Source organism: Trachemys scripta, chromosome 1 (genome assembly GCF_013100865.1).
Source record: "Trachemys scripta elegans isolate TJP31775 chromosome 1, CAS_Tse_1.0, whole genome shotgun sequence".
Lineage (NCBI taxonomy): Eukaryota > Metazoa > Chordata > Testudines > Emydidae > Trachemys > Trachemys scripta.
Window position 1 is genome coordinate 286,346,657 of NC_048298.1, and position 26,164 is coordinate 286,372,820.

Consider the following 26,164-nt stretch of genomic DNA (forward strand, 5'->3'; position numbering starts at 1 on the left):
TTATGACTCCCACACACTGGTTTTAGACAAAACAAAAACAAGTTTATTAACTACAAAAGATAGATTTTAAGTGTTTATAAGGCATAGCAAACAGATCAAAGCAGATTACCTAGCAAACAAACAAAATACGCAAACTAAGCTTAATATACTAAAGAGATTGGATATGAATAACTAATTTGCACCTTAAATGATGATTCAAGAAGGCTGCAAAATTCTTAAGGGGCCAGCCGCGCTTGCTTACAGCTTAAAACCCCCAGGCATTCCTTTCACAGGCTAAAAATCCCTTCAGCCTGGGTTCAGCCCTTCTCCCCAGTTCAGTCCTTGTTCCTCAGGTGTTTCCAGGAGTCTTCTTTGGGCGGAGTGTCAGCGAAGAACCATGATGATGTTACTCCCCTGCCTTAAAAAGATTTTGCATATGGCAGGAACCCTTTGTCTCCAAGCTTCGTTCCCGTGCCAGTCAGTGGAAAAACACTGGTATTCCAAGATGGAGTCCAGTACCATGTGACCTGATCACATGTTCCTGTAGAGTCATGTGGGCAAGTCACATGCCCATGCATGCTTCCATTAGACATAGCAGAGGCCATTACCCATACTTTAGTTAGAACATTTACAGGAAAGCCTATTAGATGTAGATGGGTGTCTTTCACAGTCCATTGTGAGCTAAGTGTTCCCCTGATGGGCCATCCAACTTGAATGGGCCCTTCCCAGCCAGCCAGTCATTTGCAGACAGTCAATATTTCCTAACTTCAGATACAAAAATTATACATGCATACAAATAGGATAATCATACTGAATACATTATAACCTTTTCAATGATATCTCACATGCCGTATCTTGCATAAAATACATCATAATTATGCCATAATCATATCGTAATAATATCACTGTGAAGAATATGGGGTACAGTGTCACAATTGTAAATAAGAAGCAGGCAGCAGTATCTCCAATAAATGTAAACAAACTTGTTTGTCTTAGTGATTGGCTGAACACAAAGTAGGATTGTGTGAACTTGAAATGCTAGTAAATAAACACATCTATGACATAGTTGGCATCACAGAGACTTGGTGGGTTAATACGCATGACTGGAATATTGGTATAGAAGGGTACAGCTTGCTCAGGAAGGACAGGCAGGCAAAAAAGGGAGGAGGTGTTGCCTTATATATTAAAAATGTATACACTTGGACTGAGGTTGAGATGGAAATAGGAGACAGATTTGTTGAAAGTCTCTGGGTAAGGATAAAAGGGGTAAAAAACAAGGGTAATGTTATGGTAGGGGTCTACTACAGACCATCTAAGCAGGAAGAAGAGGTGGATGAGGCTTTTTTAAAACAACTAACAAAATCATCTGAAGCACAGGACTTAGAGGTGATGGGGGACTTCAACTACTCAGACATCTGTTGAGAAAATAACACAGCAGAGCACAGATTATCCAGCAAGTTCTTGGAATGTATTGGAGACTATTTTTTATTTCAGAAGGTAGAGAAACCTACTAGGGGAGATGTTGTTCTAGATTTGATTTTGACAAATAGGTAGGAACTGGTTGAGAATTTGAAAGTGGAAGGCAGCTTGGGTGAAAGTGATCATGAAATGGTAGAGTTCATGATTCTAAGGCATGGTAGGAGGGAGAACAGCGAAATAAAGACAATGGATTCAAGAAGGCAGACTTTAGCAAACTCAGGGAGTTAGTAGGTAAGATCCCATGGGAAGCAAGTCTAAGGGTCAAAACAATTGAAGATAGTTGGCAGTTTTTCAAAGAGACTTTATTAGGGCACAAGAGCAAACTATCCCACTGTGTAGGAAGATAGAAAGTATGGCAAGAAACCACCCTGGCTTAACCAGGAGATATTCAATGATCTAAAAATCAAAAAAGAGTCCTACAAAATCTGGAAACTAGGTCAGATTACAAAAGATGAATATAAACAAATAACACAAGTATGTAGGGACAAAATTAGAAAGGCACAAAATGAGATCAAACTAGCTAGAGACATAAAGGGTAACAAGAAAACATTCTACAAATACATTAGAAGCAAGAGGAAGACCAAGGGCAGGGTAGGCCCCTTACTCAATCAGAGGGAAAAATAACAACAGAAAATGTGGAAATGGCAGAGGTGCTTAATGACTTCTTTATTTTGGTTTTCACCAAGAAGGTTGGTGGTGATTGGACGTCTAACTTAGTGGACACCAGTGAAAATGAGGTAGGATCAGAAGAGGCTAAAATAGGGAAAGAACAAGTTAAACATTACTTAAACAAATTAGATGTCTTTAAGTCACCAAGGACTGATGAAATGCATCCCTAGAATACTCAAGGAGCTGACTGAGGAGATATATGAGCCATTAGCGATTATCTTTGAAAAGTCATGGAAGACAGGAGAGATTCCAGATGACTGGAAAAGGGCAAATATTGTGCCAAACTATAAAAACAGAAATAAGGACAACCCAGGGAATTACAGGCCAGTCATCTAAACTTCTGTACCTGGAAAGATAATGGAGCAAATAATTAAGCAATCAATTTGCAAACATCTAGAAGATAATAAGGTGATAAGTAACAATTAATATGGATTTGTCACGAACAAATCATGTCAAACCAACCTGATAGCTTTCTTTGACAGGATAACAAGCCTTGTGGATAGCGGGGAAGTAGTAGACATGGTATATCTTGATTTTAGTAAAGCTTTTGATACTGTCTCGCATGACCTTCTCATAAACAAACTAGGGAATTACAATCTAGATGGAGCTACTATAAGGTGGGTGCAAAAATGGTTGGAAAACCATTCCCAGAGAGTAGTTATCAGTGGTTTACAGTCATGCTGGAAGGGCATAATGAGTGGGGTCCCACAGGGATCAGTTCTGGGTCCGGTTCTGTTCAATATCTTCATCAATGATTTCGATAATGGCATAGAGAGTACACTTATAAAGTTTGTGGACGATACCAAGCTGGGAGGGGTTGCAAGTGCTTTGGAGGATAGGATTACAATTCAAAATGATCTGGACAAACTGGAGAAATGGTCTGAAGTAAATAGAATGAAATTCAATAAGGAGAAATGCAAAGTACTCCACTTAGGAAGGAACAATCGGTTGCACACATACAAAATGAGAAATGACTGCCTAGGAAGGAGTACTGCAGAAAGGGATCTGATGATAATAGTGGACCACAAGCTAAATATAAGTTAACAGTGTAACGCTGTTGCAAAAAAAGTGAACATCATTCTGGGCTGTATTAGCAGGAATGTTGTAAGCAAGACCCGAGAAGTAATTCTTCCGCTCTACTCCACGCTGATTAGGCCTCAACTGGAGTATTGTGTCCTGTTCTGGGTGCCACATTTCAGGAAGGATGTAGACAAATTGGAGAGAGTCCAGAGAAGAGCGACAAAAATGATTAAAGGTCTAGAAAACATGACCTATGAAGGAAAATTGAAAAAATTGTGTTTGTTTAGTCTGGAGAAGAGAAGCCCGAGAGGAGACATAATAACAGTTTTCACGTACATAAAAGGTTGTTACAAGGAGAAGGGAGAAAAATTGTTTTTCTTAACCTCTGAGGATAGGACAAGAAGCAATGGGCTTAAATTGCAGTAAGGGAGTCACTGTAACTGCAACAGTAGGAGACAGCTTCTGCCCTGGAGAACTTACAATATGCATTTCAGTCAAAGGGTGGGTGAAACAAAGTCTTATTATCCTCCAGTTGGGGAACAAAGGCACAGAGAGATTAAGTGACTTGCCCAAGGCCGCTCAGGAAGTCTGTGGCAGGGTCAGGAATCAACTCTAGATCTCCATATGTTGACCGCTTCGGCACCACTGAAATTCTGCGGGACCCATGCACGGGGTGAATTTAATCCTTTTTCATTAAAAATATGTTCAGAATACTGCATGTATGTCCACTCAGAACACTCACTTAGAAATATGCCTGCTATCCACAGCATATCTGTAGTACGGTCTATTCATGATATTCTGTTCAGGTTCTTATACCACACCCATCACCATGGTATCTGAGCTCCTAGCGTGACATTAATTGGTGTGGCAATCTGCCAGTGATGCCAAGGTTGCATTTTTCTGCCAGTCTTTGGATTCCTTAAGTGTAGCGCTGAGCACAACTGAGAGAATTAACATAAGACCTCAGAGAAGAACTAAGAACTAAGGATAGAATGTAGAAGTGGAAACAGAGCAGGAGTTGTCAGGCAGGTAAGAAATTCATTCCTCCTGTAAGCCCCTTGAAGTCAATAGTTACTCCAGGGATGAGTTTGGCCCATTGACAGTTAAAGTCTGATATGTCTTTAACTAAGTTACCTGAGGAAAAAAAAACAAATGAAAAATGAGCATTGCCTTCTCCCTGCCACTTCTGATCCTGTTATACAATCTGACAGGGTGAACGGCTGATGTGTGGCAGTCCTGTAAATGGAATATACATAAATAAATGAATTCCCTGCATTGCAGTTAAGAAAAAATACTTGTGCCATATCCACCACTGCAGCTGTGAAGAGATATATCTAGTTACTCCGGTTAATACAGGGCTCCAGAAACTATGTTGTTGCATTATTTGTGAGTCCGGTTGGACAGGCCAATTTAATGGAAGGAGAAATTAAAATTGATTAAAATTGGTGTAGATTGAGGCATAGAGGAAGAAGAGAACTGCTTTGATTGCTTATAGCATAGGATGCAGAGCAGGTAGGAACATCCTGGACTGATTCCAGATATATCACATAGCAGCTTCCAAAGATATTAGCACTAAAGGGCCCTTTTATTTTTATAGCCATGCGTCAGTAATAAGAAGAAGTTGTCCAATGGCTGGAAGCCAAAATGCCCAAACTGTCTGATTATTTTTTAGGCTGATGTTTACTGTCCCTAGCATCACAAAAGCTGCCCGGAGAGCAGCTGGGCTGCGGAGTCTGGAACAAGAAAGTCTTTCTACGACTCTGCTTTCCCACAACGTCTCATATTTCATGATTGCTGGTGGGCAAGAGGCAGATGAAATGCATAGTTGATCTGAAACATAAAAAGGCAAAGGCAGAATTAAAAATTGGACCAGTCACAGTTAGCTCTGTGAAAAAACGAAACCACCATGATAATTGTACAATGGTGACAGTAAATACATGGCCCTTTCAACCAGCTGGCTTCCTGTCTGTGATGTGGAATGTGGGTGGGAAATTTACACCTCACCAGGAGCAGGGTTATAAATGTATTCTTTTTTAACCCACTTCTAAAGGTTGGATGGTTCCAGAATCATTTTTTTAAACTACATTTTATTTTATTTTTTTTAAAAGTCACATTTAAATTCTTTTTATATGCCTGGCAAGAGAGCGTTTGGAAAATGGCTCACGCTTTAAATCAGAAATTGGATGAAGTGCTATTGTCTCTGCTGTGAGTTCATGGAAATGGAGACTTCTGCCTCCTTATAGGTGGTCCCCTTTCCGTTCAGATGAAGGCCCACTGCGAGGACAGTATGGGGGAAGCCAGCACTTCCAACACCCTGCTGTACTTTTCCTGTGGAGAAATACAAGCCTTGAGTCTCCAGAACTGTTGATCTGGCACCTTCCATGGGAACCAAATTCAGTACAAACAATACAATGAAATCCTGTGAGTCACTTCTTATTTCTCCTGGTTAAGATTTGTCACAGGGAGAGTGTGGTGGCAGCATAACTTGTGCTCATAAACCCCTATCCCCTCACCAGGGCTGGTGATCTTCACAAATGCATGGAGCTGTAAAATCTTCCCCCAGGCCACAGAATAGCTTTGTAGCTACAAATCCAGCCCCATGGCTATGCAACCCTTTTACCGCTTCCCTCTGGCTCTTCTTCCCTATTGGTGCTTTGCATAGTGGCAGATTTTGAGACTTCCATCCTGAAATCCACTTACATGACAGCAAGTAGAGAGCCTCTCTGGATTTGAGCTGTGTGCTTTACAGAAGGTGTGTATCCTCCTAACTCCTTGTCACACCATTCAGGGGAAACTACACTGGGCTAGCTGCATGTTCGGTCCCATGCACATGCAGAGACAAAGGCAGAAATTTCCCCATGATGAACATTTCTTGCTGCTCCTTCCATCCAAAGCATTCTAGTTATGCTGGCATGAACTTCCTGAATGTCTTTATGCTACACTAGAGGAAATTGGTACCCTGAGAAACAATTTCAAAATGACTATCTTGTGTTAAGGCTAATGCCTTTCTCCCTCATTTTCATCTGCAACTTAGTCTTAAGTCTGATTCTTATTTCCACGGGGGCCACTTTATACGGCTCTTATAGTCAATGTGAGTCGAAGGCCCCTTTCAACTGCCAGAATGTCAGAAAGTGGAGTTAGTGTAAATGAGAATCAGGCCCTTAAAGGTAATTCCACAAAACCACCCAGAAACTTTTACAGAGATGCCAGCTTTATATCTGAGGGAAATCAGAGGTACTCCAGCAGCCTGGTTCTAACTTCCATAGGTAGCGGCGATTGACATAAGGTGTGACAGGAGAACTACTGGGAGCTGAGTTTCTCTTCATGGATAAACAGAAGCAACAGATGGAACCCAAACAAATATTTATTTCAATGTTAGTGGAGGTGGCCTGTAAAAATGACTCATGACCGATATGTTTATCTACCAAGAACTTCTTTTTAATGAGTAACGCCCATATTCCACTAGCTAAGCTCACTCAGGGGCGGGGGAGTGATTCTCACGTACACTAAGGACCCTTCACAGCGCCTACTCCACCAGAGTGGTATAAAGGGGGTCTTAATGTAAAGGTGAACCCCGGCGACTAGTTTTATCCCTGACCTAGCACTAGTATTTTCCATATAAAGAAGTGGCAGGACACTACTTGGTAGCTGTCACTGCTTCGGAGAGAGTGAAAGTACAGTTCAGTTCAAAGGGGCCAGGTCACTGGGAGGCACACAGTCCAAAAGTCTCTCGCTTTCCAGGCAAGCAACCAAAAGAACAGCATTGGGCCATGTCGAGTCTGTGTGTTGTTGAACTGGGATATCTTCGCAATGGGAGGGCAACGGGTGCAGACTAGGCCATAAACCTAGAACTATGACTCAACAAGATAGGGGACAACAGTCTCATTTTTCCAGCCCACCTCTTAATAGTGATATTATCTTGTGCACAGTCATCCCCACCCAGTTCACAATTGTCTGGCATCCCCCACACCCCTCTTCACTCCCATTGGTGATCACATAATATCCCTAAGCAAATGCAACATTTGTTTACATGGAAAAATGATATTCGGGAAATAGTTATGTAATTTTGCTGTCTTTAGTGCATTGAATACAGTTGATCACATAATCTACTTTTACTCTTCACTTCATTTCCCCCTCCCCCATCTGTTCTGTTTCTCTTAGGTGGGAAAAAAGAAGAGACCATACCATATGACTGGCCAGTTCCCTTCCACTCATCAGTAGTCCCCAGACCAGTTTGGGAATATCTACTCTAGCCTATAGACTTCAGTTTCATGCTTTAAAGCCGCTATGTATTGCTGTCGCTTGAGTTACAGGTTAAATGATGTGTCTTTCCATTTATGCCACTATAAAGAAAATTATTGCAGAGACTCTCTCATTGTGGCAGAAAACCTCCTCCTCCTCTTCTCCTCCCCTGCGTCCAGACTGAAGCTTCATCCGCAGGTAGCAGCAGCCTTTTGTGAAAGAGCTGGGATATAGGCCGAGTTCCATCTGGTGCATGGCTGCCTGAGTGATGCATAAAACAGGAACCGTGCTGTCCATTGCCAATTGCTTTGTGGATTAGAAACATAGAAATTGCCATAGCAGAACAGAGCAATGGTCCATCTAGTGGCTAATGCCGGATGCTTTGGAGAAAGGCATAAAATGCCCATAAAGAATCTAATTATGCAATATTATACCAGTAGGGGAAATTTCTAGCTGACCTCATCTGGTAATCAGATTATGCCCTGAAGCATGAGGATTGATAGCTTTTGTAATTTCAGCCTATCTAGACTAACTGTGTATGCTCTATTTATTTATATTAATGTACAGGAAAAAGTTCAGCCTCGGTACAAGGAGGTGGAACTGCATTAGCTTCAGTGGTGTTACAGGGGTGATGAATGTGGTCCATTATATTTGTTAAATAATTTTATTTGGCCATAGCAGAAAAATTTTTACAGTTGGATTTTTCTCGCCACAGTTGAGCAAACATGGATCCCTTCCTACACAAGAGAACATGCCTTTGAGTGTAATATTCCTGCTGGGTTTCCAGCAAGGGAACAGCATTTATTTAAAAAAAAAATAAACAGCTGGCAGTTATTGAGGTAGACTTTATATGGGCACACGATCAGTCTTGGGAAAATAAACCTCAAGTGCCTACTATAATATAGATATATACTTTAGAAGTAGGTGTTTATTTATACGTTTTAACAAAAAAAGCACTTTTCTAGAAACATCATGTGGCCCTTCAAAGAGTAGCTGTGGTATTTTCTAATAAACACACCAGCCTCTGGAAGGTGAGTAGAACAGCAATCAAAGCAGACATGAATTGTCAAAAGAAACTGCAATGTTCACTATGAATATGATTTTTATCTGGGACGTGTGTGTGTGTGTGTGTGACCAGAACCAGGCTGCAATGTTGTTTACAACTAGAGGTTGGTGAGAACTATATGCAGGGTACAGTTTTGCTGAGGAATTTAGCCTATCCTTTTTCATTATTCACTATTATTTGCCAAGTGGTTTGTGCAAACATATTTTTATCGTATGGATTTCTTGCCAGTTATTTGCTATGATTATTGCTTTGCGTACTCATTATTTGTAATTTGCTATTCATGCCATGTTATTGGCCACTTAAATCACATGGTGTTGTTTTTACTCCCTGACTGCGAGACCCGCAAGCCATCAGAGAGCTTTCAAGGAGGTAGTGTGCACACTGCCAGCACTGATATTTTTGTGACTATATATTGACAAAAGTATTTGTGTCACATTGGACTTACCTCTCATTTGGAACATTCATTTTAAAAAGTTAGAGAGAGGACATAGGAGAAAGGCTGCATGAGAGATTAAATGTTTGCTATGCAAACCACCACATGTACTCTTAATAGTCAGATATTTCCATGTTTTGTAAGCACCCCCAAACATTATTCAAGTATTATATTTAATGTTAAGGTTCTCTAGTGCCATTAAATAATCATGTCGGAGTGATTGATTTTAAGCCGGTAAACTTGAAAATAAAATAAGAACTTGCTGATTGGAAGGTTTCCTAAACTTCCCCGATTCACTATTTGTCTTCTTTTAATGTAATTTCCTGCAGTTGCAATGCTCTCCTGAATCTGATTCCTTCGCCTGTCATTGAGGGTGAGCGTACCATTTCCATAATGCTTCTAATTGGCATATCAGGCACTTGGAAGCTCAGGTACAGGGGAGGATTGTGCCTCGTGTGATAAAGGAAGCAAAATCATTGAATCATATTTTGCTCTCAGTACAGTGCACAATGCTCATGCATGTAATCCAGTCACTGCAACTAAGGGGGAACTTCTGGGGTAAGAGCCTTTGATGCAAAGGCACAAAGCAGCCAGAGCATAGTGATGAATCTGCCCCAATGGAGTTACTCACAATTTGTATCAGTGCAACTGGGAGCAGAATCTGACTCAACAGTAGAACATTTACTGATACCACATGAGATGTCATTCATGAACCTTTAGCCTGTGCACCATGGCCATGATATACATTCCAAATGGCATCCCCATTTGAGAATGCACCTTCACTATGACAGAAAATACAACTGGGAGCCAGAGAACCTGCTTCCCCATTACTTTGCACGTTGTGTAGTCATTTACACCTTTGCAAAGATGGTGCAAAATGCTACCATGGATGTGCGTAGAGAATTTTGATAAGGTTTTAGCACGACTACTATTATTTATTTGTATTACGGTCGTGCTTGGGAGCACTAGTCATAGACAAAGACTCCATTGTGCTAGGGGCTGTACAAACACAGAACAAAAAGACGGTCCCTCCCCCACAGAGCTTACACAAAGGAAAAATCTGTGTCACAGTCTTTAAACACTAGGCAGGCTGTGGTAGCACCCTGGCTTCAGAGTTCTAAACATTCTGCATCAGTTTATCAAGATCTTCCAACATGTCTCTCTCTTATGCACAGCCAGGACAACTGTAGGCATCTGGAATGCACTTCTAGCTCTTGACCCAGCTGCTCTGGATCCACTTGTCTCTAAAACTTGGTAATTTATCAAAATGTTCTTCCAATTAAAAGAAAGACCTTCCACACTGATCTCTGTCCCCCTCTCCCAAGCAAGAATTGTGTGAAACTTTCATGTGCTTTTTGAGCATTTCCAAGTGCTTTGGCATACATTGTCCAAGTATGTTTGTATGTCACTCCCAGCTCAGTGGGCTAACAAACACACACCAAATGAAATATGAACTGGATTATTCAATGTATGTTACCACTACTGCCAACTGTTCCTTGCAGTGCCCCAGGGGACTGAGGTCAATTGTATTCATTTCTTGAGTTTTGGTAGTTTTAAAAACCATAATTCAAATATATTAAGATAAAACATATCTGAGGGCTGAGTCTCAGGTTCTGGTTTACTTAGCCGGGCCCTACTATTTGGATTCATTTAGAGGACAAACTGCAGCAAATTCATTCCTGATATAACTTCACTGAAGTTAACAGAGGTACACGAGGGATTAATTTGACCCATTGTATCTACTTTGATTCTTGCCTATTTACACTGGATTTGGCTGAAGAAACCCTTGGCCCGGTTATGTCTAAGTTCAGTTTATTTGACTTGTTCAGGTCCTGCAGGGCTCCTAAGGATTGCAGGCACCAGACAGCTGTGCTCAGCCTTGTCTGCTACAGTAATGTCAAGGAAACCTATCAAAACTGGCAAAGCTTCAGAACACTGGAGTGCGCCTGGGTTACAATAGGCAGAACCATTCCAATGAAAATAAACTGTTCCTGGACAAAAGAGCTACCTCCATTTCTTTTTAAAAACCAGGAGATATGCTTTGAGCAGGCTGCAAGGTGAGAGCTGATACTCTGGAAGTTATCTTCTCACCAACAAAACAGCAGTAAGCGAGAGAGGAAATGGAGCAAAGCTATAGCACATTTGTAAAAAGGCAAAAATCTGGCCATTGTATTTATCTCTTGCAAATTTGATTGTGAGCAAGGACAGAAGAACCCATATGAGCCTTAGCCAGGATTTCCACTGTTGCAGCATTACCCTATTTGTCTGAGTTCTGGAGCCTATGGAAATGTCACTCGCAGAGGAGATCAAGAGCAATGACAAACGCACTTCCCCTACCTAGTGTTTTCTTTGTGAATATAGATTTTTTTGACTGTGAAAATCAAGTGTAAAAATGGCATACAGTAACTGCCCACTTTACCCACAGCCCCAGCACAGCAAGACCAGACTTTTCAAAGGCTTGGGAAGGTGCAAATAACTTGTTGACCCCTCTGGGGGCTCAAATGGTAGTTGAATGCCATGGGGATTTTCCAAGTTGGTAAATGGTCACACCCAAGTTATCTGAGCACCCAGTAGCTTGAATATTCCAAGGGAATGTCTTACACAGGTATAAAAGGCTACCCAAAGGGAACACCCCTAGGGAATTAGGCCCACCGGGTCAAATCCTGCTCTCAGTTATGCTAGTGTAAATCATCAGTTAGTCCATTTGGCTAGATTCAGTGGTATGCCCTGGCTGCCAGTAACATAAAATACCTGAAAATTCAGCTTAGCTATCCAGTTGAGCCTAGTTCATAGCTGTTTTGTACTGCCACAATGGTGCGAAGCAGCTGGAGCACACCAGTGAAAATGGCATGTCAATTTTCATGGAGTTACTCCAGATTTACAATGCACTGAGAGCAAAATTTGCAGCAAAAGAACCTGATCCTGCATAACTGAAGTCAGTGAGAAGGTTGTCATTAATTTCAATAGAAACAGGGCCTAACCTACCCTCTGACCCCTAGAGATGATCTTTTCAAGGCAAGGCTGAGGTAGACTGGCAGAGCAAAGTGAAGGGAGCTTTTCACTGCCCAGTCCAGACTGTACCCATTCTGTAGATGAATAGAGGACTTCACTTTACATTGCTATCAACTGGGGCCCTTTCACCAGCACCGAATTCTATATTTAGAATGAAGAAGCCAACCAAAGCAAACAGGATTTCCATTGGTGTGCATGGTTATCTTGTTTGCTTGGATTCTTAGTTGCAAAGAAAACTGCTTGACAGGATATTCAGAGGAAGGTAAATACAAACCATCCTCCACCTGGTCTTTCCTTTATGAGGACAGGTTTTGAGTGTGAAAATCAAGGGCAGCTAAAGCACCCACAGAGAGCAGGTCACAGGTAGTAATAACTATACAACAGATCAAAGACACTAAAACATTCATTAATGAGAGCTGTTGCTTATCAAATGATCCCATAATACAATTTTGCTTAACAGTCTTGACTCCAGGTGCCCATACTGCAGCTGATAGGTTAGATTAAATAATACCAGGATGAACAATACTAAGAATAAACGGTTAACTGAGTTAAGGAGTTGGCAAGGTCAAATGACCTCTTTGGACTACTGATGGAGACACTTAGCATAATTGGGGTCTAATATAGTGCATTCAGATTCAAAAACGAAGAGAACATCAGAACATAGGATTTGCCAGACCAGCTCAGAACCCTGGTCCATTCTAGTCTAGTCTGTTCCTGTCCAGTAGCATCTAAGAACTGACATATCCCTTGCTGGTCACTACAGGATGCCCTGAAGAGTGTGATTTCTTTGCTAGCTGAGCCTGCATGCTGTTTGCATTCAGAAAATTACCCAGTCCTTTTCAAAGCTTGCCACAGCAGATGTTCTGATGACCACCTGCAGCAGTGAATTTCAATGTTGACGACATGTTGCAAAGACCAGAATTTCCCTTTTTTTGTTCTAAATGTGCTGTCCTTTCATTTCAAGCACACTTTTGTTGTTCCTGTTTTATGGCAGAGGATTAAAGAAAAAGAGGGACCAATCAATTTTCATGACACTCTTCATAACTTTTGAATCCTGTGCATGTGAGTCCCCTGTAACTCTTCCTCTGGCTGGTAGCAGGAAGTAAACAAAAAGAAGTACCACATCCACCTCCCTCATTGTCCCCACCAAGCATCTGGAAACCCATCTATGAGTGCTGGGAGAGACTGGGCTCTGCCACGTTAGAGGTGATGGGTGGAGGGCAGGAGGAGAGATGAGACACTGTCCATGGCATGATGATCCCAACACCAGAATAGCTCTATCACTCCTCATCACAGCCTCACTGTAAGGGCGTGTGTGGTTGGGATAGGAGGAGGCATAAATGAAGTGTGTTGGACTCTAGCTAGTTCCAGCTAGTAGCTGTTACAGGCAGCCCTAAGTTAGAGTATCTATGGGGTTCCTATAGCTTATGCCATGGACCAGGCCAGGCCTCTGCTGCCTCCAGAATCCAAAGAGCTAAGAAGTGACATACATCTTGGTTTCTTTCCCCACTAAAGCTGTGCTGAGCTCAGCTTGGTCACAGCTCAGAATCAGGGCCCTAAGTCTTCCTGTCAGTTGCTAGCTGCGCCACTCTTCAGAACCTCTTCAGGCCAGAACCCCGCCAGTCTCTAGCTGGGTAACTGATATGCTCAATTAGAACCTTCTAGCCAGGCCCCCATGCCGTGTATCTGCTTTCTCCCCTTTCCTGTCTTGTTTGCTGTTCACCGAACCATCATCCTGCTATTAGAACAGGCCCTGAGTTGGCTCCAGTCTTCCAAGCAGAGTGCTCAGTGAGATTTGCACACCTCTGAGTGAACCTTCCTGATGCGTATGGTTGGCACACCCCAGAGATTTACTTTGAGTTTTAGGCTTATGCAGACCCAGACAATGATTGATTTCAGCAAATGTGTGAAAGTGGTAAATTTATTCAGCTTCTTTTTCTGAGGTTTTGATATTAATCTAGGTACTTAGAAGTTCCTAATCACTGCTTAACTTTGGCTAACATTGTCATAACTCTGCATTCCGCTGGCTTTGGCCCCAAGAGATTTATTCATATTATTTCTATTACAATAGTGCTCACAGGCCCCAACCAAGATTGTGGCCCCATTGTGCTAGATGATGTACAAACACATAGTAAGAGACAAAACAAAGGTGGAAGGGGAAACTGAGGCACAGTGCTGTGAGGTGACCTGACCAAGGGTCACACAAGTAGGTCAGTGAGCAGAACTGGCTATAGAATCCAGCTCTCCTGAGCCCAAGTTCAGTGCCCTGTCCCAGCAACAGGTTTACAAAAAACAAACATTGTCCAGTTTCACCAGCAGGTCTGAAATCTGGTGAGTTTCACTTGGGTTCACAATTAGTTGCAAAAAATTCACACAGCTTTACTTTTAGGCTCAAATTCCCTGGAATGGTCCATTACACTATTTCCCACCCTGGCTTTCAGAAGGCAGAGTTCCCTTTTCAGTGCTGTACACTTTACATCCCAAATCAAACACAGATGGCAAAAGCTTTTACTCAGGTAGCACTTGCTGCCTGTTTTTATTTAACAACAATATCCCTACTTGTGAGAGGGTTGCAATTTTTTTGCAGTGTTTCCTACTGAAAAGCCCAAATACCAAGGAGACATCAAACCAGTTTGTTGAAACTGTGCAGTTCCCTCTCCCTTCCCTTTCCCTCGCAGGAGTGACTAACCGGCTCTTTTTTTAACTGCAATCTGAAAACATCTAAATTATTAGTTTATTTAAAACGGGGTACCAGAAATCAGGCTGCAGCAGCAGCAACTTGCTGTACAATAACAGCCTCCTCATTCAGCTACAGTGTGTTGGACTGGGGAAATTGTAGTTAAATATACATAATTCATTAACCATTGACTTGATCTTTTAATGCATTAGGTCATGAGAGCAGGTCTGGGGAGATCTCTGGAACTATCACATTTGTCACTAGTGTACAGAGCAGGAAAAACTTCATATATACCCTGTAGCTCAAGGCCATGTTCTAGGTATGTTCTATAATTAGATTTCACCAACCAAGTATCAAGTGTGAACTCCTCAAGCACTATAACAGCCTTAACATAGAGTCACAGACAGTCTCCTTGGGCACTCCAGTCTATCTTGTCACCCAGGCAAGCCTACCTTTCTGATAGATGGTCCCTTACATCAAAAATCACAACAATGTTCAGGTTACTCCCAGGCCCAAAGGATCAGTCACTTACCCCAGGTCAAAACAAAGAGAAGTCCTTGTGGCACCTGAGAGACTAACAAATTTATTTGGGCCCAAATAAATTCGTTAGTCTCTCAGGTGCCACAAGGACTCCTCATTGTTTTTGCTGATACAAACTAACATGGCTATCCCTCTGAAATCTTACCCCAGGTCAATTTATCTTAGGTCTCTCACCAAAGACAATGCTTGAAGCCAATCCTGTAATAAACTAACTAAAGGTTTACTAACCAGGAAAAAGGAATGAGAGTTATTTACAAGGCTAAAGCAGGTAAACATACACACACAAATTGGTTAGTCTTCGGTTCCAAAAGACAATATAAGCTGCTGTAATATGCAAGCTCTAGAAGTCCTTTAGGGTTAGTCTAAGCTAAGCAGCTTGGGGATCCCTTGCTCATGCTTAGAAATATTCCCCTCTCCAAATTGCAAGCAGCATAGCGATACACATCCAACAGGGATTTTTATTGCTGTCCCCCAAAGTTCAACCTGTGAGGGGATGAGGATTTGTGCATGTTCCCTCTCCATGGATGTTTGAAGGAGAAATCAACAAAGCCTTTTGTCCACTGATGTTCCACAGTGGTTCATCTGGGATCTGTATGCCTTCTTTTGTTGGGCAGGGGATGACATCTCTTCTGGTGAACTCCTAATTCACGCTTAGTAATGCTTCCCTCCTGGCTGTGGGGGTTTCCAGTTTCAGAGCAACCACTTTTATGGTTACAGAGCAAATACTTAAATATGACCTTATAACATGGAATCCAGATACTGTAAGTAAGATTAAGTCAGGAAGCAACTCACAAGCATTTCACAAAGTCCACACACTAAACACATCTCTATAAATCTAATACCTGTTTTAACAATACTAACACACAGGTGAGCCAGACTAGTTTCCAGATATTCATTTGTCAGTGTTCAGTGAGGCCTAGGGGCCTTCGCATGAGTGTCACACACGCCCCTCCACCCCCACGTCATTCCCTGTCAACCAAGAAGCATCACTCTGAGACCTGTCACTATCTCGTTGTTCTCAGTGTTGGTGTGGAAGGGAGTGGGTCGCAGGGCAGAGGGAACAAACCATATTCTCCTTTTCTGAACTATTTGACAAGACTAACAAGTTTCTGCCCCCTTCCTGTTTATATTACAGCCAGTTAATGCTTAGTCATGCTCTGGAGCGTGCTATGGAGCCTCAGCTCTGGCCTTTCACGGTGTGCATGGGAGTGTGTGTCTATATAACAGCATGTAACAATGTAAATGATTGCACTGGCATTAGCCCAGCTAGAATGGAAAGTACCCAGGGAAATGCTGCTGACAGATACTATAGTGTTACGGTGCGCCCTGTCAGACATAATGTGCTGAGTCTCAAGAGTCTGCCAGATTGATGAGCCCCTCGGCTCGCCTGCAAACCAACAAACAACACGGGCTGAGTCAGCAAAGTGTCCAGGCAGCTCATCTCCTGCACGTGTTTTTATTTCAGATGTCGGGAAAAGGAGACTGATACTCTGTAATCAGAGCATGTTCCCCTTGTTAGTTCTGATTTCTATGAGAAACTAAAGCAGCTTTTCCTGGTGCCATTTTCATCACCTTCTCTGCAAAGAAAAGCAAAAGCTGCAGAATTAGGTAACTGTGTCAATTGATTTTTATCCCCTTCTTTCTAGGAACGAATCTGGTTCACTAAATACACTGTATAATCATGTCTTTTTTCCTAAAGATTATCTTCGTTATATTTACCCATTCAGTGTCCATTATTGTTTCCATTTGTAACTATACAACTGCAGTACTAGGTTATTATTTTTTATTTTACAGGCATTGAAAGGGATTGTGTCTGTTCTTATCGGTGCCCCCCAGCAGGGCCAGATTTTTAGTTCAGTTACTCTGGTGAAAATCTGGAGTAACCCCATTGATTTCAATCTGGCCATTCTGTTTGTACACCTACTGCTGGCAGCCCTGGAGAACAGGCTTGACCTCCTTTTGGAGACAATCAGTGCCTCACTTGAAATGGCCACTGGCAAAATTCTCAAGGTGTCCCTTACATAGGGAGCTCCCTTTTGGTTTTCAATTGTTTTCAATGGGAATGAAGAATTATGAATAGACTATTTTATTTATTGCAATGGAGAACACCACACTGTGTCATGCCCATCTGCTACTCTGGGTGCCTTTGATGTTATTTAAAAAAAAATACAACCCAGCAATAAACTCCCAGGAAGAGCTCCAGCAAAACTCCACTCCCAACACAATGCAATAGGGAGGACTTCCCCACCAACCCTCCGTCCCCATAAATAACCTCCCACATCAAGTGCCAACCTGTCCAGCAGCCCAGACAAGAAGATGCACCTGGTAGGGTGCGCTTAAGGACAACAATCCCTGGCTATTGCGGCCCAAGGACAGGTGGGTTCCTTGCAGGGATAATGATTTATAATGAAGTTGCTAATGCACATAATCTAGCACATGGTCTTTTGTCCCCAGTCTCCATTTGATTTTTGATGGGTTCAGAGGTATGGACAAAAATATCACTGTTGACTCATACTAGCCAATTCTTCCTTCTTGAATCTGAAAGCTCCTATCAGCCCACGGAGCAGCAGACTGAGATTAGGAAATGACTCCTGAGCTCCCACATGGCTGTGGGAAATACTAAGACTTGAGGTTCACTTTTTCAAAAAAAAACCCAACACTGTGCTCAGCACCCCTGCTATCCCAGGCATGGGGTTTTCTTGATGATCAGGCCATATCATGTAGGACCACTCAAAGTTCTGTGATGTGGCAAATATGGCAGGACTATGATGAGACCAACAAGCTCAGTTTCATGTATGTATTATTTTAACACAGGATTTTAACTCAGATCTCTTGGAGACAGAAGGCAAGTGCTTTATACAAACTTTAGCCCAGGAGCTATGGTCTCTCTGACTATTCCTGGACTGATGAAAACACACCCTGTGATGTGTTGTTGCTTAGATATCAGTCACTATTATATCTTACTGCTTCAATAATTACTGGTTTGCACGCACTTCACATGAATTCTAATTGATACAAGTGCAACAATGTCAACAGGGTGAAGCAACACATCATCGCCCTTCTCAATGAACAGAATGGATTCTCATGCATAACTGCTTCAGATGTGACCTGCTCACAGTAGCAGCCACATGCCTGTTCAGCAGGGGACCTGTTGATGATCACAGTTGCATGGATGTCCAGGTATGTTACCATCTGCTGTAGCTGGACTTGGTCCTAAAAATGTGTTAACATTCAGAAGACCTCTTGAAAATATTGAACCTCTAACATTTCACAAGTCCAGCAGTACAGGCATATTAGCAATTATCTAACAAGGTGTGTGGAGGACTGTGTGGCCAAAGCGAGTTATATTCTAGAGTATTTCAGAATCATTGTGAGACATGAGCCAGCTTTAGGCCTGAATGTGGGGTAGAAACCATATCATTTGCTTTAGTCAATGATATTCTCGTGTCTGCAGATGATGAAAGAACGACAGTGCTGATTTCATTTAGATCTGTCAGCAGCCATTCATACCCTTGATCATGAGAGTATGTGGAAACATCTGCAGGCCCTAGCACACTTCTGATATATAGGTGCCAATTCTCCTTGTTCTGAGAGGACCCAGAGAGGAGCAGTGGGAAAGTGCTCTTCTGTCCTGAGGCCTTTCTCATGAAGGGTGCACGCACAGAGGTCTACTTTGTCACCCATTGTTCAATGTATACATGAGACTGCTGCGGCGGATGGGTGAGGGGGCTAGTGAAGAGATGTGCAATGTTTTCAACCTGCTGATGACACCCAGGTCTAAGTCTCTCTCACTTCTGACTTGGTTTGTGCAGTGGAATGAATATTCCAGTGTCTTCATGAGCGTGGGCTTGGGTGAGGGCTGACTGATAGTGACTCTGACCAGGGAGGAAAGAAAGCTGGTTGGGGGTGGGTACCAGAATTTATGCCACTGCCCCCAGCTGAAGGCCTGTGATTGCTGAAAGACTGTGATTGTAATACAGGAGTGCACACTAGGTGTGTTATTAGATTCTGGTCTTCTGAATGCTCAGGGAATGACAGTGGCCAATGGCACTTTTTTCCTCTCCGCTTGAGGCGAGTGTGGATTAATATAATGTGCTCTATCTGGGGCTGCACACTGAGACCACTGGCAAACTGAAGCAGCCAGACTATTAAGTGCAGTTTCACTCTGGAAGCAAATTACCTCAGCGTTCTAGAATCTGCAGTGGGCTCCCAGGCAATTCCCAAGAGGAATCCAAGGCGTTTGCCTTCCCTGTGCAGCCCTCAATGAGTTGAGAAGTGGCTACCTGGGAGACAACCCCCTGTCTCCCCCGGTACCATACTGCAGCAGCTATGCTCAACTGAGGTACAGGACCTGGAGTTTTGCCTTTGGGATTCACTCTACACCCTGGCCTGCCAGCCCCTGGATCTGTTAACAAGCCGGGCATTCATCTTCTCCTGGGTATTTAAGAAGTGGGGAGGGTTGAAGAGGTTCTCAGGTCTGTTTCACCTGCTGGTTATGTAAATGTTATGTCTGAAAGAGGAAGCCATTGTAATTTTTGTAGGGGGGGGGGGGGTGACATTAAATTATGCCTGACTGCTCTGAGCTTAGAGTGAGCACTTGTTGATGCTTCTCTAATTCAGAAAATAATTTTTAAAAATGTTTAAGGTGAACTGCAGTATAGAAATATTATTATTATTTATTATTATTAGTGGCTTATGTGAAATGGCACAGAGGGTTCAGGATACTTCCATTGTGATATGTGTCCTGCAGATTTCCTTTCTTTGTTATCAACGTTAAACAGAAAACAAGTCCACATTAAAACAATTGTTGTGATGAAACCAGAGCCTTGTTAAATAAAATTCCGTTCCAAAAAGAAAATACTTTTAAACTAGAGCTGGAAAATACTTGATTACACATAAAGCTTTTAGGTCTCAGGTTCACAACTTTTGCAAATCATCATGAATTAGTTTGAGCAGGATAAAGTGAATTGCTTTGAACAGACTCTACTTTTAAACAAATTAAAAAACTTCATCGTGAAAAATTGATTCCCAGGCATGTTGTAAAGCCACTTCTGCTTTTCAGATGCCCAGAGAGATAGTTTGCACTGTTTGTATAGTGCCTCGCACAATGCGGCCTGATCCATTATTATGGTTCCTAGGTGTTATCACAATACCAAGGAATAATAATAATAATAATAATAATAATACCAACCATAGGCTCACATGATGAGGAGGCAGCATGCTGGAAGGCTCATCATCATTAGGGATGAGTCAAAAATTATTAAAATTGAATGTAGCTATTTATAAGCTACATTTTCATAGGAAGAAGCAATGGGTGCACATGCAAAAAACTCATATTTGCGAATGCCAGTGAGTATTTGCATATGCAAAACTGTTGACTGTAACTGCTGGAGCTCACAGAGCCTCACCTTGGACACAGAAATGCTCATCCGCATGGTCAACCACAGGCTTGCTGCAGGCAGAGTGAATTTGCCACAATTAATCTGATGTTCCTTTGTGTGTTAATCTCTGAGTGCCAGATAGCTCAAGCATTCAAATAATCAGTCAGTCAAAACAACATGAGATAGTCTTAAAAATCATGAGGGTTTTTTTTGGGGGGTGGGGTTAAATAAGTTTTAAGTTCTTCTTATTTCCCTTCTGGTCTTGGAGATTTGAGGTCACATTTTCTCCCTTTTCACACCAATTATGATGGCTGGAAACTTCCATATTTAAAAAAAAAAGAAAAGAAAAGTGGAGATTCTCAAGTAATCACTTGCCTTCAGGAGCTGGGCCTTTGAGTAAAATATTGTGACAGGATAAAAATGCAACAGTTGGCAACAGTGTAATAATAAAGAGCTTCCTCGCCTTGCTCAGGGGAGCACAGGAGCTGTGCGTACTTCCTTGGCATACTAAAAGGGTTGAAGACGTAGGAGAGAGGCAGGACTCTCCTTTCTCCCACCAATACTCTTGGCAGCAGAGCTGGCTAGCCAGCTGTCTGTAGGGTGGGTCATAGCAAGCTGGGTGTCTGCCAAGGAGACATTCTGCAGACTGTCTTCCAGTGTTCCACTTGGAGCATTGCAACGGCACACCACTCCTTTAATATAGGCTGTGCCTTAGGAAGCCCTTAATAAATAAAATGATTGTCTTAGCTTTCTGCCTTCCAGTCCTGAGTTCCACACCCTATACATGCCCCACCACACAGACTCTCCAAGGAGCTGCAATTAGCAAATGTAAAAAATATAAATGAAGGCCTGAAGACTAAAATGTATTGATTGGATGGATCCCTCTTTTCTGACAGAGACTGGACCAATGGAAAGCTTTGTTCCTTTTCAATGACATCACTGGCTTCTGTGACAGGCAACTAGCAGAGATTTTTTTTCTACCAATCAGGTTTATTCAAAAGGCCTAGATAGAGCAGATACGAAAAGTTAATATTTGGCTTGACAGTGCCCACCATTGTTTTATGAAAAACTGTCACACTGCAGTAGCAAGTTCAAGCAATCGGTAAAGAACATTCTTGAGAAAGTGTCACCGGTGGCTTTGGCAATATTAGCACCGTTGTTAGAAAAATGAAACGAACTAAAAACATGTTTGGTCCTTGTGAGCACAGCCACTCAAATATCTGCCCTTAAGGGCTCTCCAGCCAGTTGTCGTCAGTGCAGCTCTTGCCAAGTTTCCATACAAAGGCACAATCATAGGCATCACATTGTCTTCTTTGTACTACTGCTCTGAGCAGTGAGATGTTTTGGCTTTTGGAAAGGTGGTGCTCTTTCCAGGAAACAAAAGAACAAGGAATATGATGATTTCTGTTTGGCGCTCCAAAGTAATGATCATGTGGTTAATACATACACGGTCCCCAGCAACTCTTGAGGTGGGCATCTACGATGCAGACAAACAAAAACGGAAAGAAAAGAATTAGGTGTTGCCCCCAGAAAAAGTCTAGTTCCAGTGCACATCAAACACAGACACCCCAGCCCCATCACTCAGATTTCCCAGTGCCTGAGCAAGATGAGCCCTGCGGTGAAGAGCAGCTGATTGGGACCCAAATCTAGAGGAGATGCTGTGGAAAGAGGAAAGATGATCTTGTGGTTAAATCACGACCAACATCCCAAGGCCCTTTCTTTGAAAATTGTCAACTTTTAGTTAGAAAACCTAAAACCTGAAAACCAAACCTCTTTGGCCAAATTTTTAGATTTTTAATTTTTTGACAAAAAGTCAACATTGTCCATAGGGGAAAGACTCGACGTTTTGCAACCAGCTCTAGTTACGATGCATTTGACCATATCATGAAATGTCTCCTACTTTAATAAAATGCAATCAAATCCCATCTTGGGAAGGGAACCATGTGGCAACTCCTCTCCCCCTCCCCCCCCCCCGAGTTACTCTTAATAAACAAGTTGCAGTAGCTCTGGAATGTTAGCAGAAATGCCTGTGCTCATAGGTGAAGTATCTTTAACAATAAACACTTTCATACCTGCCAAGTCTACTGGTTTTCCCTATAGACTGCTGCTTTGGGGTCCTGTGTATGTGGATACAGAACCAATCTAGTGTTTTTCTGATGGTGGGCTCCAAGTTTTACGTGTGGGGATTTCACATTAAACCACTGTGTTGTTTGGGTGTGCTAACGGTGATCTTCAAAAATAAATGTATCTGCCCCTTTTTGCTGCTTTCGGGTGTTTAAGGAGAACTTGACAGGCTTGTTGAGCAGTTTCTTTTAGAAAGGGCCGTTTTCTTCTGTTTTTTTATTTTAGAAATATACTGACAGTCTGGAGAGGAAATTTTCCCAGCTCTCAGTTGAAGGCTGCTGTGCTTGGCTATTGCAGCTAGCTAAGTATTAGGGGGGGGGGGGGGGGTGGGAGTTGGTGAAGTGCTGACACCAGGCTGTTTGCTCTCCTGCCAGCTGTCAGCCGGGCTCTTGCCCTGAATAGCGTCTTCACAAAGAGAACTTTTCCCTCTAGTATTAGTCTGAAGTTTGAGCTAAATCAGTGTTAACACCCACCCCCCCCACACACACACGCGCGCGCACGCACACACACTCCAATAAACAGAGTCGTATCCTTGGCCCTGCTGTTTCTCTTTTGCACTGCTCAAGTGGCTAAGCTGGTCTGTCTTCCCCTTCACACAGCTGAATGGCAGAACTGGCTTTATGGCTTTGCCATATGTAGTGACAGAACAGGGCTCCCTGTTGTGCAACTGAAGTGGGGGAACCAGAATTAGCTCAAAAGGTTTAAAACAAAGATGGATCAAAGCCATAAATGTCAAATGTAGATCCAGATCCAAACCTTCTCAAAGTTCAGGGGGATTTCAATCAAGGCTTCTGGTCTGGCCCAAGACAGAAGCAGGGGCCAAAGCAAAGTCATTCACCAGATCAGAACTTCCTCAAAGTTTGGGGATGGTTGGATTTGTGGTTTTGATTCAGTTCCATCTCTAGTTTAATAATAACTTTCTGTTTCCCTGACTTCTCTCATAATTCAGGGGAAGCTAAATCCAGATACCCACCCTCTCTGGCAAGACATAATTGTAAGCAAATCTTCCACCGGATTGATTTTTTTGTTTGTTTAACCTCCATCATTCTCAAGTAGATTTCTCATTTTATCTCTGTCAGATTGGAAACGCCCATTGAGGAAGCTTCTCAGGGGCTATATTGGATGGGTCAGGTTGCTGTCTGGAACTGTGATCCAACTGTTTTTGTGGGGTGGAGGAGACAGAGGCGGAGGGACAGGACTAGAAGAAGAAGCTAGAGTTCCAAAGATTGCATTTCCAATGTACAAACTTAAGGGGATCTTCTGAGCTCCCAGGGACACAGTGGTTGAAAATGGATTGACATTTCTGCACTTCCTTTTGACATTGCTGGGGCTGATTAAATGGTTATTAGGCTAGAAGCTCTGCTAACTGACACTGCTTCCCCACATTCTTTTACCGCCTCCAGATTTGTCATCATAGAATAAAGCGGATGGAAGCTGTATTGGAAATGCATGCAGTTTTGGCACAGTTAAATTTAGCACAGGCTTTTAATGATTTGTGGTTAAATTGATACAAATCAAATTCCTAGACTGATTTTTGGGGTAGGAGGTGTTAAAGGAAGTTGGCAGAAAAGCACTTTATTAGTGAGTGCTAAGTAACACAGGTTTGCTCTCTGGCCTGCGCCTAGGGAACATGGTGTGACAAAGTGGGAATTTTCTGCAATATTTCTATAAATTCTAGGAATGTCTCAGTTTCCCTCTGTATGTTGCATTGCTATTGAATGGGCACAAAGGGGTTAACTCTGCTCCTGGAACAGTGCAGGAGATAGGAAGTGTGTGTGTGTGTGTGTGTGTGTGTGTGTGTGCATGTGCACTGTCTGGGGAGAATGAATGGAGTCATTAAAGAACTGGCTCAAACTGACCCAAATCAACAGAAGGTCCAGCAAGACAAAGAGATGCCCCAAGAACTGAAAAATCAACACCTGACTGTAGGAAATGCCAGCAGGTGAGACTTGGGAACTGAGCTGGAGGAAGCCTGGACCAAGGAAGACAAAGGATGAGCAAGAGAGCCAGCGATGGAGTCCATCACAGCTTGGCTGGTCCACCAGGGCACTTGTTTGATGAGGATCAACTATGGCTTAATTTCTACCTCTCTGTGCTAAGTTAAGAACTTTCAAATTCATTATGCCAGGTTAATAATAAATGGTTACCTTGTTTTGAAAAGGCTGCTTGTGTCTCTGTGAATACTCACTGAGAAGAGTAGAGCACAAACTTCCCGCATGAGTTTGGCTTGGCTGGATTCGCTGCAGGAAGCCACAGAAAGAGACAGGGGCTGCTGGTGCCAACAGCCCAGTCTTGGAGGCAACAGGCTTGCCTCTGTGGAAACATGTGGATCCTCTAAAGAGGTCACTCCCAGGAGACTGGTGATAGGCTGGGGCATAGACCAGCACCTGGGACTCCGTGCAACATGGATGTTACCCACCCATAATACAAAAAGAAAATTGCAATTCTCAGTGACTGATCTTTCTCTTTAGAAGAGTAGCTATGGGAGATCATAGTGGTGACTATGTCATGCATTTTCCAGGGTAACTCCCGTTTTAAACTGCATGATGTCTTTATGTTTCCTTTTATTTTGGTGAATAAACTATAAACTTCTACTAGGCACCAACTCTGCACCTGCCGAAGTGACTCCATATGGGTCTTCCCCGATATTTTTACAGCCTACACAATTCAGCTTCATGATCAAAGATAGCCTTTTGTGGTAACAGTCTTGGCTTTTTATGACTAATGAATTGGAGGGACTTTTTCTGGTAGAATAGCACAGTTGGAATTTGGTTTTCACCGGAATAATGCTCTTTCTATAATCCCTGTGCTAAGGAATAATCTTTAGCTTTACATCAGAGGGTGGCAAGAATAAGAGTTTGTTGCTGTGAAAACAGCAAACTGAGTATGTCCCCAAATAAGTAAAGTTTCCTTTGCTTGAATTGTCTTCAGTAGATGTTTTCTTAAGTGTGGATGTTGGTGGGTTCATTTAGATGTGGTAGCCCCCGGAAATCTGTTACATGTTTAGAACATTTACATGTGGTGATTTTTCCCAGTCAATCAGTTACTCCATAGTTATTGACACTTTGCAATAGAAATAAACAGGCTGGCCTATTGCAAGAGCACCAAGTGAGAATCACAAGTTGAAAAAACATTTTAGTGTTAATGGGTGGGATTCATAAAGATACTTCAGCATGTAACTCCCACTGATTTTGGAGTAAGGTGCCTAAGTACCTTTGTGAATCCCACCCAACATGTTTATAAGGATCATTGCCTATTCCATAATTAAGGGAGAAGGTCGGTTTAGCTCATGATGCCAGTCAGTGAGAATTACAGCAACAGTAGCCTGACAGCAGCATCTCAGATGAAAGGTGAGTCTTGTGGGTCAGCCGAGAGGACCTAGGACTTGTCAGCACTGACTCCTAAGCTGCAAAAATGGGTGATAAAAATGGCCTGTCCTCCAGGACATTGTTGTCTGCAAGTACTGGCAGCTCTGTGGCCAGCACATCCCTCAGCCCACGCCGCTTCCCGACGCCCCCATTGGCCTGGAGCGGCGAACTGCA